The following is a 6757-nucleotide window of genomic DNA, read 5'->3' as shown; positions in this document are numbered from 1 at the left end:
ACAAACCATTGATGTTAAGAGGGTGGGATAAGTAATACTTTATTCCACTTGAGTTGCTGAAAGATGCTCACATTAATACAAAAACACCATATGCTGACAGTTTTAAAGCCCAGCTGTTGGTTCAGAGCCCTGTCTGTCACTTATCTTAAGCTTCTATGGAAAATAAAGATCAAATATCTCTGAAGCAGTGTTTAATGTCATAGCTTTTCTGCAAGAGACAGGCTTTTTTTTTCAGCCACTAAATCCCTTGCACTGTACGTTATCTGAGTGTCCATCATGTGATTTTTCTTGAGATTCTTCTATATGTAAGTGCAGCTAGATTGGCTGTGATGAAGAATAAATCTTTTTGATTTGAGGATTAGATTCTAGTCATAGATCCCTTCCTCTCTTTTGTGGTGTGACACTGTACCAGTCATCTTCTGTGTCTTTGAAATATTAACGTTAGTACTAATAATATGTAAAATAGATAGCATTCCTGATTTTTTTTTTTGCTTTATACCCAATTCTATTCCAGTGTTTTACATAGAGAAACATACAAACCCTTTTTTCTTTTAATAATCTTGTAAGTTGGGCTCTATACTTATCTTCACTTCAAAGATAGGGATAGTAAGCCTCAGACAGGTTAAACAACTTGCTTGTCAGCGCAGCTCACAAACCCCAGTGGAAGGTTTTAAACGAAAAGTCTGACTCCACATGTCATGTTTTTCACTTTCACAATTCACTGCCTCAAGAGGGAAAAAAGTATAAGAAAACATATACTTACCTTAGGGTATTTCTTATTCCAGCTCTGCTATTATAATATTCAAGACATCTCCAGAAATCTTTTCAGAATCACTTCTAGACACACTTATTTTAAATGTGTTCAGCATTGTTGAAGCTCTGCTTGAGGGGGATAAAGTTAATATTTGGAAATGATCGTCAAAGTTGAAGACACTATTAACTGACAAAAGAGGCCTTTCCATCAGGGTGTCCCAAAAATGTATTTGGTCATGGAAGATAATATTAAAAATAAAGATATACCTTCATGAACTATCTGTTTTGTCTGTCAGAAAATAAGTCACAGTAGCTGTTGATCATATGATACTTCAACCCTCCCTAATTGTTCTCAGCAAAGACTCTTCTTATCTCATGAACAGAGCCCCAGGTGACCTCTGAATGGTTAGGTTTTCCCTTGCTAGCAGGGCTTCAAGATAAGCAGGGTTAACATTCTTGCCTACACTCGCAGGTGACCTCTCTACATTGATGGGAAATCTCAGTGGGTGCAAAATTCACTCCTATAAAGAAAGACTACATAGTAAGCACAATTTTCTTTAGTCTGTTTGCTAATGATGCATAAACCTAACCTCATGGAACCACTCACCTTGACTGCAGTAACTAGGGGTCTGGAGCAACTGTATCATTTAACATCTCCATTCCTTTTCTCTCAAACATTGGATAAGAAATAAAATTTTCCATGATATTTTAGAGGGAATCTTAACAGTTGGTGTGAATTGTATGTCCCCATACATAAACTGTTCCCAGCATCATCACCAACACTATGAATATGAGTTTGAGCATACTCCAGGAAATAGTGAGGGACAGGGAAGCTTGGTGTGCCTCAAGCAACAAGTCGCAAAGAGCTGGATATCATGTGTGCCTGCATGCACGCTCAGATGTTTCAGTCACGTCTGGTTCTTTGCAACCCTATGGACTATAGCTGGCCAGGCTCCTCTGGGCAAGAATACTGGAGGGGGTTCCCATGCCCTTCTCCTGGGATCTTCCCAACCCAGGGATTGAACCTGTGTCTCTTTACATCTGTCTCTTGCATTGGCAAATGTGTGCTTTATGACGAGCACCACCTAGGAAGCCCCAGACATAACTTAGCAACTAAATAACAACAGCAACAACAAACATAAACTCATCAACATCTCTATAAGGCAGATAAACAACCAGATCTTTCCATTCTGGTCACTGAGGCTCAGAGCGGTGAACTGACACTTTTAAAGACACACAGAAAATAAATATCAGAAGGGGAAACAGAAGTCAGCATTTAAGTTGTTATTCAGGCAGTGGGTATGATTGAACACCTTTTAAATCAAAGGGTAGAGTGCAAATAGGATCACTAGACACTTGTAGTAGAACCTGTGTGAATCACCACATGCAAATATGGCCCCATCAGAAAACCTCCATCACTTGTTGCTTGGTGATGGAAGATGAAAATCAATCATGTGTTCTCAGAAGAGAGGATATTGGGAATAAGGTCCCAGCCAGTTATTTTCAGGCTGATTTGAAATTACTGATGGGGGGTCAGATGGTAGGGAAATCTTTAATTCAGAGAGAGTAGGGCCAACTTGTTTCTGGACTGAGATGAGGAATCGCTTTCCAGCCTCACATGCGACACAGACCACTCATTTTTACTAGCTTCTAGTTTCCCCTCTGTGTATTCTGTCTGCATAGTAGCACTAGCTGACACATAGAAGAGAAAGAGAACAAGTTGGCAGGGAGTCGATATATTTCTGTGTTTTATTACTACAAGATTCTAGTAGCATTTAGTTGGCGAGTCTGAGCAGAGAATGAGTGTTTCTAAAGTGACTCAGTTATCAGTGGAATGATTAAAGGCATAACAACCAAATCTGTGGATTAATTAGGAGGTTGGTGGTAGTTGAGTAACTATTACTAAATTGCATGGTTTGCATGCAAAAGAAAAGATTCATCTTTGATGTTTTCCAGCTTGGGTAACAGGTGTGTTAGAATTCCAGGACAGTGAGAAGAGATTCCCATTGATTGGTTGATGGGTGATGAGATCAGAGAAGATTATATTTGGATTTCCTTCAGTTCTACACATTAAAGACTTAATCTTATTTTCGATCAGGAATACATCCTTCTTGCTACAGTTACTGACAGTGAGATTTGAAGACTTGATTAATAATAAATAAAGTAGAGCCAATAATACTATATAAGAGAAGAAAAATTAGGGACAGCAAAATAAAAGAAGTGCTGGGTGCCAGCAGGGACAGCAAGTTCTAGGAGAGGGAAGGACAAGTGATAATCTATTCTTTGGAAGGCTTACAAGTTTCAAGAAGAAGGAGAACAATAGATTCATTAAGAGGCCCATGTTTCATTGATTCAGTTAAAAAAAATTTTGGAGACATGCATATACACACAGTATATGCATATGTGTGTATTTTACATATACATAATTTTTACAAATATACCTTTTATATAGATAAACATACCATATATGGTCTGTTATATGTCTATATATAAAGTTCTGGTGGGAAAGGCTGGAGAAGGAAATGGCAACCCACTCCAGTGTTCTTGCCTGGAGAATCCCAGGGATGGGGGAGCCTGTTGGGCTCTGGCGTCTATGGGGTCACACAGAGTCGGACATGACTGAAGCGCCTTAGCAGCAGTAGCAGCAGCAGTGGGGAGGCAGAAACACCTAAATAACTAACAGGTTAATAAGTAAAAAGTGGAATACAAGAGCCAATTAAGGGACTGGGCATTTAAAGCAGTGGCTGGGGCCAGGTGTTAGGATCAAATCGGGGTGGTCCGGGTATGCCTTTTTGGAAAGTTAACATTTTTAGCAAGGACTTGGAGGAGATGAAAGAGTTTAGTTATGCAACTTTCTCAGGGATGACTGGTCTATCCGATTAGAGTGGACAGCCAGTGTGAGTGTCCTGTAGTGTTACATGGCCAGGGAGTTAGTGTGGAGGAAGGATGCTGGTGTGGCTTGAGTGGTATGGCAGAGGAATAATGGGGTGGCAGTGGAGACAGCAGAAAATGTCAGAAAGAAAACAGGGATGAGGTACTATAGGTGTTGACAGGACCCGGTTTGGAGGACTGAGCCACAGACCTGAGTCTCCCTATCTCCAACTGAGGTACAGAGAAGAAGCAAGACAGCTATGATTGTGCTAACGAGAGACAGTGTTGCAGTAACATGATGAGTGGGATTAATCAGAGGGGAAGAATAACCCTTAAGGCTTTGCCCATAAATGCAAAGAAGAGCAAACAATCAGGAGAGACATTTATGCAAATAGGGAACTCCACTCTAGAAATCAGAAGCAACTAGAGGACACTGATGTGCAGAATAATCAGACTGTCAGCTCTTGCTTTTAGGGCCGCATCTAGGCAGGCAGTGCCTAGAACATTTCACCTCCTTTCCAAGTGACTTTTATGCCCATTAAAATGTTTTCATTTCAATTAATAATTCAGCCAGTAATACAGTTATGATGTGGAACTTTTGCTATTAGCTACTTCTAGAAGGCAGAGTGAAAGGACTTAGGAAGTGGAAAGGAAAAAGAGGGAGGTTTTCCTGGCCAGAACTCAGTATGACATAAGCAGATATTTGAAGATATCAGTAATAAACCATGTGACATAATCTCCTTCATTCCCATTTTGACTGAACGGAAATGTGATTAGGGTATGGGGGTTCAGATTGGAGCTGTCCCTTGAGCCCCTCTAAGGCTCAGCACTTGGCTGAGGTAAGCCACCTTCGGGGCTCCTTTGGATCACATTCACATTCTTTCCTAGCACTTCTGTTCCGAGAGAGTGTGAGAGAGCAGCCAGAGCCTCTTCTGACTATGAAGACCACATATACTGGTGGTTTTATTTCACTTAAGCAAAAATACTCTTCTAGTGAATGTTTCCGGGCTGAATATGTCCATTCCAAAGATAGACATGCTGCTTGATTATAGTCAGTTTTACCAAGAGTGATTTCTCATCTTGAATAGCTGTAGTTTCAGAAATAACTTGGACCCTCTACCATAGCTATAACTTTAGGTCAGTGCTTCCCATTTCATGCTTCTGACAGTGTTGATTTTTTTGGATGGAACTTAGAGGTTTATAAACTTTCTGTGTGAACCTCTTTGAACTCAGGTAGGATCTTTAATGTACAATTCTAGATAAGAGAAATGGTGATGTTTCCCACTGAAATTCTTCAGATTGACTAACAAGCAACCATCAGTCAGATGGCCCTAAAAGCTACTTCTTCAGTCAGCTGACTTTTTTGTTGCTATAGTCAATAATTGTTTACACTCTGTGACCCATCCAGTGGGGTACTGCTGAAAAGAAGAGAGTCAACACTGCTTAAGGATACATGATTTTTCCTTTCCATCCTTGTTATAACTGGATTCTTCTCCCTTTAGGATATGAGGCCACTTAATAAAAGTTCCAGACTAATTTTAGGAAAAGGGTTCTCTTTCTTGCTATCAGACGCCTGTACCTAATAATGACAGAGAGATTGCATGCGTGTGTTGTTCCAGTTGTGACTGACTCTTTGTGACCCCATGGACTGTAGCCTGCCAGACTTCTCTGTCCATGGGGTTCTCCAGGCAAGAATACTGGAGTGGGTTGCTCTTCTCCATCTGCGGATCAAACCCACGTCTCTTACATCTCCTGCATTTGCAGGTGGGTCCTTTACCACTAGCACCAGCTCTAACAGAGAGCTTATTGCACTACAGATATCTTCTTGATACTTCCTAAGGTTGAAAACTAGCTCCAGCTTTCGGCCTTGAAATCTTATTCTCTTATTTGGTTGTTCAAATGAAAAATATTAAAGGTATCAAATGAAATGGATAAGACAAAAGTGGTTTCTTTTAGTGCACTGAGTCTTGGGAGCTTCTCTGCAGAGCCATTTAAAGAAAAATTTTTTTGAAGTAGAGTGGATATACAATGTTGTGTTACTTTCAGGTGTATAGGAAAGTGATTCTGTTATATATATATATATATATATATATATATACACGCACACACACACATACATACATACACATGTATTTGCATGTATATATGTTCTTTTACAGGAGAAGGCAATGGCACCCCACTCTAGTACTCTTGCCTGGAAAATCTCATGGACAGAGGAGCCTGGTAGGCAGCAGTCCATGGGGTCGCGAAGAGTTGGACAGGACTGAGCGACTTCACTTTCACTTTTCACTTTCATGCATTGGAGAAGGACATGGCAACCCACTCCAGTGTTCTTGCCTGGAGAATCCCAGGCACGGGGGAGCCTGGTGGGCTGCCATCTATGGGGTCACACAGAGTTGGACCTGATGCAGCAGCAGCATGTTCTTTTACAGTTTATTTTTCCTTAGAGATAATTATGAAATATTGAGTAGAAGTCCTTGTGCTATACAGTAGGCTCTTGTTGGTTATCTATTTTGTTAATAAATATAGCTGCTGCTAAGTCACTTCAGTCGTGTCTGACTCTGTGTGACTCCATAGACGGCAGCCCACCAGGTTCCCCCGTCCCTGGGATTCTCTAGGCAAGAACACTGGAGTGGGTTGCCATTTCCTTCTCCAATGCACAAAAGTGAAAAGTCAAAGTGGAGTCGCTCAGTCGTGTCCGACCCTCACCGACCCCGTGGACTGCAGCCCACCAGGCTCCTCCATCCATGGGATTTTCCAGGCAAGAGTACTGGAGTGGGGTGCCATTGCCTTCTCCGAATAAATATAGTACTGTGTATATATTAATCTCAGAGTCCTAATTTACTCCTCCCCGCTTTCCCCTTTGGTTGCCCTAAGTTTGTTTTCTATGTCTGTAGGTCTGTTTCTGTTTTGTACACAAGTTCATTTTTATCAGTTTTTAGATTCCACCTATAAGCGATATCCTGTGATGTTTGCTGTTGTCTGGCTGACTTACTTCAGGTAGTATGATGATCTCTAGGTCTGTCCATGTTACTCTGCAGGGCCATATTGAATCATGTAGGCATGAGTTCTTCCTAGAACTGGGTACCCTCATCCCTAAATGCTATTGACTCGCTAAAGCAAACAGGTTAAT

Source organism: Capra hircus, chromosome 1, assembly GCF_001704415.2.
Source record: "Capra hircus breed San Clemente chromosome 1, ASM170441v1, whole genome shotgun sequence".
Lineage (NCBI taxonomy): Eukaryota > Metazoa > Chordata > Mammalia > Artiodactyla > Bovidae > Capra > Capra hircus.
This window is presented reverse-complemented; position numbering follows the sequence as displayed.